A 13,221-nucleotide genomic window follows, 5' to 3' on the forward strand; every position below is an offset into this window, starting at 1 on the left:
TCAACAACAGATATATCCTTAGTCGCAGGGAGTTTCAGGTCCATAGCCTCAGTTATACAGACAGACACTTCCGATGGCCCCTTATAGAGTACCAGTGCCGCAGCCCCGCCCACTCCCCCACCAACTTTCCTGCTGTTTCCCGCCCTGGGAGTAGGTAATGTGCCATCATTCGCTGTACATCAGGAACAGCAACAGGGCCCCATATCCTGACTAACAACACAGTTGCAAATGATATGGTAACTCAGTAGCAGAGAGCCACTGTGGTTGTAGGAACCCATTTGTCTTCCCAAAGAGGCAAACACGTACCCGGATGAGGACAGCCCACAGAGAGCATTAGCGTGTCCAGTTCTATCAGGACTGCTGATCCAGAAGAGGAACCCTTGGTAGGCATGGAGATAACAAATAAACCATTTATTTTCATGGTAGATACAGGTGCGATTAAATCATGCATTAGTAAGGGAGGATTCCCTCTATCAAGTGAGTACATGGAAATGCAGGGCTTCTCTGGGGCAGTTCAATAGGTTCCTTTCACAACTAAATTACCTATCAAAATATGAGGCAGAGAGGTGTGGGCCCCCTTGTTATATTCCACAGCAACTCCAATAAACTTGTTAGGAAGGGATATTCTGAGTAAGCTCAACATGACCACCTTGTTCACCGAAAGAGACGGGGCGTGTTCCACATCCGGTATGTGTGTGGTGTAGGTAATGTAGAGCATTAGGCGTTGAGTCTGTAGCAAGAGGAATACCAGTGGCCCTCCCACTTCTTTCTATATGGTATCATCTTACTACTGAGTGCTTTGCAACAAGTGGCGAATAAGTTTTGACAAGTACCCTCTGAGTTTCTGTCCAGGCCTGCCCAACCTCAAGAGATAGTTGCAGGCTCTATAATCAAACTGGATATAGAAGGAGTTTGAGTGGCAGAAGACCCGATTGTTTTGATAGCAGTTGATATGAACTGGGAATGGCGCACAGTTCTGTGCATTGACCTCACGAAACCAATAAAAAATGTCTCAGATGAGGAGTTGTTTGAGAACCGAGAAAAGGGGAGAGAAAACTTATTGGGAGTGTGTGTTCCATGGGAAATCATGATTCATTACAGACATGTAGTGTGCCCTGTGCTGTTAGTAGCGACCGCTCCTTCATTTACTTCTTCAAATTTTGTCAAAGCTCTTGACAAATTGTGGACGAACAATCCAAATGATGTGGGACTCTTAAAAAGCATCACACTGATATGAATCACTCTGAAACTTGGTGCTCAGTTACCACGAGTAAAACAGTATCCCCTGTCGAAGGCAGCAGAGGAGGGAATTTATGACACCATTATGACCCTTTTACATCAGCGCATTATAGTACCTTCAAATTCACCCTGTAACACGGCCATCTATCCAGTGAAGAAATCGAAAGGTGCTAGTTGGAGAATTATTCAGTATTTACGGCCTCTTTTTACAGGCAGAGTTCCCAGTGGTTCCGAACCCTGCTACAATATTGTGTAATATACCTGTGGAGGCTACCAATTTCACTGTGGTGGACTTGAAAAATGCTTTTTACTCAGTTCCCTTGCATCCTGATTTGCAGTATCTCACAGCATTTACATTTGCTGGGATCCGATTCCAACATACTAGGCTTCCTCAGGGGTACTGTGAATCCCCGAGTATGTTTAATAGGGTGTTACATGAAGATTTGGGTAACACTTCTGTCCGCAGTACCATAATACAATATGTGGATGACTTATTGGTGTTAGGCAGCATGGAGTGTCAATGCAGGGAAGACTCCATAGCATTGTTACAATTGTTGGCTGACAAAGGGTACCAGGTGGCTGGACCAAAATTGCAATATTGTCAGCAGGAACTGTTGTACTTCGGACAGTTGATTTCCATCAATGGCAAAAGAGTAACCCCTCAGTGAGCAGCAGCAGTGTGCGCCACACCTCAGCCAGTGACAGTGAAGTATATGCAGACAATCATACACCAAACCATTGCTTAAATCCCTCAAGGAATCACAGCATACAAAGAATACGATTATTTGAACTGATGAGATGGTCACTACATTTCAGGAGCTTAAAGTTGTTATTTCTACTGCCCCAGTATTGGCTACCCCTGATTACATGCAAGAGTATTCTCTCTTTTCACATGCTAATGGTAATATGATTACTGTTCTACTGACAAAACACAGCACAATGGGGCATACATGTTTGGCCTATTATAGTGGCATGTTATATTCCGTTATGCAAGGACAGTTCATTTGCAAACAAGAGTTGGCTTCTGCTACTTTCACTTTTGAGAAGTCTGCAACTATTGTCATGGGTTGTTCCCTAACATTGTATGTGAACCATGCTGTTTTTACGATACTAGGGAGGTCCAAATCTACTTTGACCATGCAAAGGGCTTCTGCATATGAAGCAATACTGTCAAGCCCATCTATTCATATTGTTTGTTGCAAGACAGTGAATCCAGCTACCTTTTTAACTGAATCCATTACAGACGATGACGAGGTGCATGACTGTTTCACCTATGAAGGCACAGAGTATGGTATTCCTAAACCCTGTGACTACTCCCTTGATTAAGGAGAAGTGTATTTCATTGACAGGTTGTCAACTAGCGACCAGGAGATGGGTCAGAGACATACTGGAGCATCAATGGTGCATCTAGTTGAGGGAGAATTTGAGGTTGTCTTGCAGCAGATGCTGCAATGTCATTATTCAGCACAAGCAGCAGAACTGATTGCCGTTATTGAAGTGCTTGACACAGCAAAGAGATGCCAAGTAATGATAAATTTGGACTCTGCCTACGTTACAACGACTATCCACTCACGATTGTTGAGATGGATGAGGAGAGGGTTTCGTAGAGCAGATGGTTCTCCCGTACAGCATGCAGCTTTGTTAGACAGACTGATTACCGCACTCACTCAACCTACGCTTGCAACAATAGTAAAGTGCACTGCCCACACAAGCAGTATAGACTTCCTCTCCCACAGGAATGAAGCGGCAGACACCGCAGCGAAACAGGACACTTATTTGCCAGTCCCAGGGATACCTCACCATTCAGCATTTGTGAACATGTAGCTCCAGTTGCAGGTGCCATACACAGCCCTCACTGTTACAGAACGTATTGAGATATAAATACAGGCACCACAAAGTGAAAACTTAGTGTGGCAAAGAGAGGCTGTGCACAATTTCTAAATGATTTGGTGTGGAAGCAAATGAATACAGGGAATGTCGTGATGCCTTAACCATTGGCATTGGTAGCCATTGACTAGCTTCCTTACCCAGCCCATGTATTTAAACAACATATTGCAGAAGATATTCAGGAAGATTGGTATGTGCCTAATATTAAGGAATTGTAATCTTTGTTTACATCCAATTGTGTGGTATGCCAGACTTATAGTACAGGGCAAACTTTGAAAACTTTAAAAGGCATCTTGCCACCCCCTACTGGGCCATTTTGTGGTTTGCATATATATTTTGCTAATATGGGAGAGAGGTGTAGATCATTTTGATACTTGAAAGTGGTTGTTTGTCCTTTCTCCCGTTAGAATGAGGCTGATCCGTGTGCACATCCTGATGCCCAATCGACCACATAGTTTTTGGTGAGAGAAGTGTTTCCCCGATGGGGAGTGTGCAATGATTTAAGAAGCGATAACGGCACCCACTTCTTCAATGAGCTGTTTACGGAGATTGTGGCTCTTTTAGAAATAAAGCACATGTTGTATTCCATGTATCACCCTCAGGCCAAGAGGTTGTGGAGAGGATGAATGGTTTATCCAAAACAAAACTGTCCAATCTCTATGCTACACTGAATAGGAATTGGGTGCATTGTCTCCTCTTGGCCTTGTTCAGTTTAAGGACCCAACCCTGTAAGGATCATCACCTCTCCCCTCATGGGATTGTGACGGGATGACATATGCACAGACCTTTACCTCCTCTGTGGGGTGCTTCAGATGCTGAAAGGGCTGTGTCGATCCTAGGGGATGAATTTCATTCATATTTGACTCAGTTAACCAACCTTTCTCCACAGATTGCACCACGGAGATTGGAAACACTTATAGCAGCACAGCACTGAAATCTGTGAGCTTGCCACCATTACAATTGTTCCCAATTGTTCCCAACTGACAAGGTGTATATTAAAACATTTTTGAGAAGGTGGAGGGAGCCCCGTTATAATGGCCTGTACACTGTAGTAGGAATTGCGGAATTGGGTACATTTATCTGATGTTCAAAAAGCACCACAATCCATGCCCCCACCTGCGAGCATTCTGACTGAATATGTTTGAGCTATTGTTAATGTTTGATGAATGCAGAATTTTATTCATAGCAGTATTGCTTGAATTATTTGTTTTGTTTTCGCTTTTTGATTTTTGGATCTTTTTTGAGTGTTTTGGGGTATTTTTCTTCCACCGTGTTTATTCAACTACTGAGACTGTGGCACAATTAAAAATGTGTATTTTGATCGTATTTGCAGTGCCATGGTATATCCTCTTATGTGTGGGTTTGTTTTTTTACATATATATTCAGTGTTGTTATATGGGTAGGCCATATAAAGGGGGTGGAATGTAGTAGTAGTAGTACTGAAAAGGAATGTATATATGTTTAAACGTTTGAAAACAAATTTGAAGCTAAATCAAATGATGAATATATAACCAAAGTGGTGCATATTAAGCAGATAAAGATACAGTATACTTTATTATGGGATCTCAACATACGACTAAAAACAGGTTTAGGTAACAAAAAGAATATGAACAGTACAAAGGAAAAGTGCTTGATACAATGTCCAATGTGCACCACCCAGAGTTTAACAATGTATGGTGCAGTTATATCAACTCAGTGGGGAAACAGAGGTACAACGGTAGTTGTTGTGTCTGTTCCCACATGCGGCGAGAGCACCCAAAATGTTCGGACCTTGGGAGATATTGCCCTTAGAGGCTCAGTGTTTGGTGAACTTAGCGCTGTGTCGAGTTTGAAGTCTGTTAAAGGGGCACAAAGTGCAAGTTGTACTAATGGACAAAGAAGAAGAGAAGTGCAAAAGACAACAGTTCCCCCAAAGCAACCCCCGGCCTATGTTGAAATTGGATGGAATATTGTTTATATCAAACAGATGGGAGAAGGCAGTGGTGAGCTGTGCAGCAGGAAAGCTGGCATATGGCAAATTCCTTTGGCTTACAAGGAGAGGATTTGGCAGTCATTTTTTTAGATCTTTTCCCTGCAAGATACAGAGCCTGTGGGGTTGGGCTTAAGTGAATTATCAGAGAAGTAGAGGAAGAAGAAGGACAGGGAAAAGGGCAAGATAGAGGAGAACATACACAATTGGTTGGCAGCCTTCAGCATGCTAACATCCATTATGATAGAAAAGTTCCAACAGGATGCAGGGGCATTATTTGCATATGAGCAGTATATACATACCGCATACCTGACCTATGGCGGCAAAGCATGGTTAAAGTACGACAGGGGTTTTAGGCTAAAAATGCAGATTTCATCTGCAATGTCTTGGGATGAGGTGGATGTGAGAGGCTACATTGAGAAAATGGTGCCATCAAAGGAGACAGGGGACAAGGCTCAGGACGAGAAGCCATATTATAAAAAGGAGAGATGGTCTTATGGGGACAGGTGGAGGGGGTCCTTTCGCAGACGCTCCTCCTGGAATGGTCGACCCAGTTATCCTCAGGGGGAGTAAGCAGTTTGCTGGAAGTTTGAGGAGGGGTATTGCCCTTTTGGCAAAATCTGAAGATTCAAGCACACAGGTGGCAAAGGTTGAGGGAACCACATCACGTCTTCCGGGGAGGGGAAGCAGAGGGGTAGTGCTAAACCAAAAGAGAAGGCTAAGCATAATTGAAGCTCACTTGCTACGCCCATACTCCTGCATAAATTGATACCATTCTTGAATGCATATCACAATAGCGCCAACACTAAATTGCTTTGGGAAGGTTCAAGGTGGGGGTTTAGGATCCCTTACAACGGGGTTGTGGGGAGCAGGGAAGTGGACAATTTAAAATCGGATGTGAGAATGCCGGAGGTTGTGGCGCAGAAAATTGCGAAAGAGATCAAGCTGGGTACGGTGGAGGGCCCATTCACTTCCCCGCCATCAGAGAATTTTGTAGTGTCACCCCTGGGCTTGGCACCAAAGAGGGAAGACGGGCAGTTTCACCTCAAACAGCACCTTTCCTTCCCCGAAGGTGCGTCCGTTAACGATGGCATAGCAAAAGAGAGTTGCAGGGTTCACTATTCGTCATTTGATGATGCTATAGCGCTAGTGAGGACCTCAGGGAGAGGCACATCGATGGGGAAGGCTGACATTGAGTCTGCCTTCAGGCTACTGCCAATTCACGAGGAAAGCTACCATTTGCTGGGTTTCAAAGTAAAAGACTCTTACCTCTACGACAGGTGCTTACCGATGGGTTGCACTATTTCTTGCGCTTATTTTGAAAAGTTTAGCACCTTTCTGGAGTATGAATTGAAGCTGAGGGCCCAGGACAGGTTGGTAATGCATTACCTCGACGATTTGTTGCTCAGTGAGAAAGAAGGGACAGATGAATGTGGGGCGCTCATGAGCAGGTTCCAGGCTTTGATGGATGAGATGGGGGTCCCCTTGGCAAAGGGGAAGACAGTGGGCCCACTCACAAGGCTTACATTCCTGGGAATAGAGGTAGACTCAGTTGAAGGGAAGCGTAGATTGCCAAAGGACAAGGTGATGAAGCTGCAAGAAACAATCAGGGAATTGAGGGCAGGAGTAAGGCCACCCTGAGGGAGCTGCGATCACTGGCGGGGAACTTGAACTTTGTGGGTAAGGTGATCCCGGCAGGTAAAGTGTTCGCCAGGAGCATTGAACTCAAGACGGTAGGGCTGCAGAATGCTTCCCAGTATGTGCGACTGGGGGCGGAGGTGAAGGAGGATCTCAAAATGTGGGATGGTTACCTGGATGATTTCAATGGGGTACTACTGTGGCGGGAGCAGTTGGCCACACGCGAAAAACTGAAGCTTTTTACTGACTCTTCAGGCGCACACGGATTTGGAGCCATTCTGGGTAGCGACTGGTGCGGGCAGGCCTGGCCAAAAGCATGGCTTCAGGAAGGCATTACCAGGGACATCACCCTGCTGAGGCTGTTTCCTATCATAGTTGCTTTCAAGCTTTGGGGAAAGTCATTAGCGAATAGGAGGGTGATTCTGTGGTCAGATAACTTGGCAGTGGTCCAAATCATTAATCAGGGGACGTCCAGCAATGTGAGGCTATTGAGGTTACTGAGAGAGCTGACAACAAGCCTGCTCAAATTAAACACTGAGATAAGAGCATGACATATTCCAGGAGTGAAGAATGTGGCAGCTGACTCTCTCTCTCATTTGCAGTGGGAGGTATTTTGGGGAACTGTCCAGAGGCAAGCAAGAGGATGATCCCATTCAAGGTGCAGTGGTGGGGCATGATTGGGGTAATCTGAGCTCCCTAATGCACACTGCCCTGGCCCCGAGCACAGCAAGGAGGTACGGGGATGCTGGGAGCAATTCCTGGCCTTTCAAGAATAAATGTTGACGGAAGGGCAAAGGGGAACGCCAGTACGTACCTTTGTCGGGTGAGGATGGCGGTCTGGGAAAACCAGATCCTGGATGTCTTATCATTTGGCCCCAATAACTCATTGCTACAAACTTGGGGGGAAACTAGCATTACACCGCAATGGCAATGAAGGGTTGGGCAAAGCCAACAGAGGGAAAGCCTGACGCAAGGCAGCCCATTCATGTTGTGAAATTACACTGTTTAATTGAAACCCTGCATACTTTTTGCCATAGCGAGGGGGAGAGGGTTTTGTTTCATGGCAGCCTTTTCATTGGCCTTCTCTGGAGCCTTCAGAGCAGGGGTGCACAACTGATTTTGACAGAGGGCAGAAAGTACCTTACATGAGGGCTATAGTAGGCCGAAAAGTAAATGTGGGCGGGGCGGTAGGCGGGGCGTGGCAGAAGGCTTTTCCAACCCCCAATTTGTATTAAACACATGGAAAAAGAATATGTTTTTGAGGGGTAACGATTTTTATTTGCATTTCAAACTTACATTTTGTACTACACATTTTCCATTGTTATAATTTATTTCTATTTAGTTATTGTATCTCATCTGTTTAATTAAATTATATACATTTTATTGACCCAAGATTGGACATTCCGTTATTTTGGACTGCTATTGTTTGCTGTTTGGGTTGCCCAAGAGGAGTATGGCCTTCGTTGAGTCAGGTTTCCTCAAAAAGCAAAGGATGTACATCTCCTAACTGTGCCTGTTTTAGCTTTATTATTGGGTTCACTCTTGGAGTGCAAGACTATGCCCCATGGCTCCCACCCCCAACCAAACACTATGCCCCATGGCTCCCACCCCCAACCAAACACTATGCTCCATGTCCCTCACCCCAACCAAACACTATGCCCCATGCCCCCTCACCCCCAACCAAAGACTATGCCCCATGTCCCTCACCCCCAAACAAACACTATGCCCCATGGCCCCCTCACCCCGAACCAAACACTATGCCCCAGGCCCCCTCACCCCTAACCAAACACTATGCCCTATGGCTCCCACCCCCAACCAAACACTATGCCCCATGGCTCCCACCCCCAACCAAACACTATGACCCATGTCCCCCTCACCCCCAACCAACCACTATGCCCCAGGGCCCCCTCACCCCCAACCAAACACTATGCCCCATGGCTCCCACCCCCAACCAAACACTATGCCCCATTTCCCCCTCACCCCCAACCAAACACTATGACCCATGTCCCCCTCACCCCCAACCAAACACTATGACCCATGTCCCCCTCACCCCCAACCAAACACTATGCCCCAGGGCCCCCTTACCCCCAACCAAACACTATGCCCCATGGCTCCAACCCCCAACCAAACACTATGCCCCATTTCCCTCACCCCCAACCAAACACTATGCCCCATGCCCCCTCACCCCCAACCAAACATGCACCCATACAGACCCAAACCCCCCTCCCCCCAACTCCGAACCCCCCACCCCCCCAAATCAGCACACTCTCAAACAAGCACCCATACAGACCTGAACCCCCCACCCCCGAACTCAGCACACACACAAACATGCACCCATACAGACCCAAACCCCAACCCCCCAACTCCGAACCCCCACCCCCCAAATCAGCAAACACACAAACAAGCACCCATACAGATCCGATCCCCCCACCCCCCAACTCAGCACATACACAAACATGCACCCATACAGACCCAAACCCCCACCCCCAACTCATCACACACACTCAAGCATGCACCCATACAGACCCGAACCCCCCACCCCCCAACTCAGCACACACACTCAAGCATGCACCCATACAGACCCGAACCCCCCACCCCTAACTCAGCACACTCTCAAACAAACACCCATACAGACCCGAACCCCCCAAATCAGCACACTCTCAAACAAGCACCCATACAGATCCCGAACCCCCCACCCCCCAACTCAGCACACACACAAACATGCACGCATACAGACCCAAACCCCCAACCCCCAAAATCCAAACCCCCCTCCCCCAAATCAGCACACTCTCAAACAAGCACCCATACAGACCCGGACCCCCCACCCCCCAACTCAGCACACACACTCAAGCATGCACCCCTACAGACCCAAACCCCCCACCCCGACTCAGCACACTCTCAAACAAGCACCCATACAGACCCGAACCCCCCAAATCAGCACACTCTCAAACAAGCACCCATACAGACCCGATCCCCCCACCCCCCAACTCAGCACACACACCAACATGTACCCATACAGACCCAAACCCCCGACCCCCAACTCCGAACCCCCACTCCCCAAATCAGCACACTCTCAAACAAGCACCCATACAGACCCGAACCCCCCACCCCCAACTCAGCACACACACAAACATGCACCCGTACAGACACGAACTCCCACCCCCCAACTCAGCACACACACTCAAGCATGCACCCATACAGACCCGAACCCCCCACACCCCAAATCAGCACACTCTCAAACATGCAAACATACAGACCCAAAACCCCAGCCCCCAACTCAGCACACACACTCAAGCATGCACCCATACAGACCAGAACCCCCAACCCTACAAATCAGCACACTCAAACATGCACCCATACAGACCCGAACCCCCACCCCCCAAATCAGCACACTCTCAAACAAGCACCCATACAGACCCGAACCCCCCACCTCTGAACCCCCCACACCCCAAATCAGCACACTCTCAAACATGCAAACATACAGACCCAAAAACATTCAAAACCAAACATTCATACACATCCGACACCCCCCCACCCCCACATCTCAACATACACAACACAAACATCCAAACATTCATACACATCCGACACCCCCCACCCCCACATTTTAACATACACAAAAAGACATTCAAAACCAAACATTCATACACATCCGACACCCCCCCACCCCCGCATCTCAACATACACAAAAAAACATTCATACACATCCGACACCCGCCACCCCCGCATCTCAACATACACACAAAAAACATTCAAAACCAAACATTCATACACATCCGACACCCCCCACCCCCGCATCTCAACATACACAAAAACACATTCAAAACCAAACATTCATACACATCCGACACCCCCCACCCCCGCATCTCAACATACACAAAAACACATTCAAAACCAAACATTCATACACATCCGACACCCCCCCACCCCCACATCGCAACATACACAACACAAACATTCAAAACCAAACATTCATACACATCCGACTCCCCCCCACCCCCGCATCTCAACATACAGAAAAGCACATTCAAAACCAAACATTCATACACATCCGACACCCCCCACCCCTGCATCTCAACATACACAACACAAACATTCAAAACCAAACATTCATACACATCCGACACCCCCCACCCCCGCATCTCAACATACACAAAAACACATTCAAAACCAAACATTCATACACATCCGACACCCCCCACCCCCGCATCTCAACATACACAAAAACACATTCAAAACCAAACATTCATACTGATCCGACACCCCCCACCCCCGCATCTCAACATACACAACACAAACATTCAAAACCAAACATTCATACACATCCGACACCCCCCCCCACCCCCGCATCTCAACATACACAAAAACACATTCAAAACCAAACATTCATACACATCCGACACCCCCCACCCCCGCATCTCAACATACACAAAAACACATTCAAAACCAAACATTCATACACATCCGACACCCCCCCCAACTACCACATCTCAACATACACAAAAAAACATTCAAAACCAAACATTCATACACATCCGACACCCCCCGACCCCCGCATCACAACATACACAAAAACACATTCAAACACATCCGACACCCCCCACCCCCGCATCTCAACATACACAAAAACACATTCAAAACCAAACATTCATACACATCCGACACCCCCCTCCTCTGCATCTCAACATACACAAAAACACATTCAAAACCAAACATTCATACACATCCGACACCCCCCACCCCTGCATCTCAACATACACAAAAACCCATTCAAAACCAAACATTCATACACATCCGACACCCCCCACCCCCGCATCTCAACATACACAAAAACACATTCAAAACCAAACATTCATACACATCCGACACCCCCCGCCCCCGCATCTCAACATACACAAAAACACATTCAAAACCAAACATTCATACACACCCGACACCCCCCCACCCCAACATACACAACACAAACATACAGAGAAACGGCCCTGACGCACAAACACAAACAGACCACTTACTGGAGACGTGCTGGAAGGCAGGTAAACTGGAACGCTGGCGAGGTAACTGGAATTGTGCTACGGCTGGCGTGGTCCAAGGCTGAAATGCCTCCCGGTCCATTGGTGCAGCACACACGCACTACGTGGCTCGTAGGAGCGACGTGGTGCGTGTGTGCTGAGCTAATGAGGGCCAGTGTTTTGTCCGGCCCGGAAGACAACAAAGACTTTCCTAATGGAGGGCGGCCGATGCTGCTTGCGGGCCGCCCTCCATTAGGAAAGTCTTTGTGCCTCGCGGGCCGGACAAAAGAGCATGGCGGGCTGCAACTGGCCCATGGGTCGTATCTTGTGCACCCATGCTTCAGAGTAAGCAAGCTGGTTCCTGAGAATAGAGAGGGACGGGGCTCTGGGTTTTTGAGGTTGGAGGATGTGCAATTATCAAAGGAGCTGGTGTGCATTTATCTGAGGAGATCAAAGACTGATCAGAAGGGAAAAGGGAGGACAGTCACGCTTCATAGAATCCAGAGGAGCATAGTGTGTCCGGTTTGCAGGGCTGACAAATTACTTACAGGAGAGGCAACAGGCGGGGGCAGCGACCCCCCTATTCTTGCACAGGGATGGGTCGGCCCTGAGCAGGTTCCAGTTCAGGAGCGTGATGGATATGGCTTTGAAAGGGATGGGAGCAACAGGAGGAGTGTTTGGTACACACTCCTTTAGAATAGGGGTGCCTACAACAGTGGCCGAGCTGGGCATTGTGCCTGAGGCAATCATGAGAATTGGGGGTTGGAAGCTGGGTTGTTTCAGGAGGTACATAAGGCTGGACAAAATGTAGTATTAATGTACCACCTTCTCATCTCCCTCCATTTAACAGCAGCTTGAAGGAGGAGACGGTCTGTCTGGGTGGGGGGGCATTCTTTTGTGACTAGGGCCGGGGCCAGCTGGACGGTGGAAAGAGAGAGGATGACCACGGGCAAATACCGGATCTGGTGGCATGGGGTGCCCGGAATGAGATGGGCACAGTTGCAGGGGCACATTTACAATTTGTTGGGCAAGCAGCACAGGCCCGATGTATTGATCGTCCTTCTAGGTGGCAATGACCTGACAAGCTTGGGTAAGGGGTCTTTGATGAGGGAAATGATGTTCACTTTACAGGAGTTGTCCTCGCAGTTGGGCGAGACAGAAATCATCTGGTCCAAGATCATTCCGAGACAGGAATGGAGGGGCACAGAAAGTCATTCTGCAGTTGAGAAATCAAGGAGGAAATTGAACGGGGCAATGGCTAAATTCTGCAGAGCAGAGGTTTCCCACAGGTCAGGCACGGTCTGATCATTTTAAAATCCCTGGAATACTATGTGAAGGATGGAGTGCATTTGTCATCAACAGGCATGGATCTGTTCTTTTGGAATGTATGCACGAAACTGCTGGAATTATAAGAGAAGGAAAGCGGGGAGCCACTGTGGGCGTTGTTCCACCTTAGGCGGGGCAGTGTTTTTGCGACCA

Source organism: Ambystoma mexicanum, chromosome 1p (assembly GCF_040938575.1).
Source record: "Ambystoma mexicanum isolate Mex_15411 chromosome 1p, UKY_AmexF1_1, whole genome shotgun sequence".
Classification (NCBI taxonomy): Eukaryota; Metazoa; Chordata; class Amphibia; order Caudata; family Ambystomatidae; genus Ambystoma; species Ambystoma mexicanum.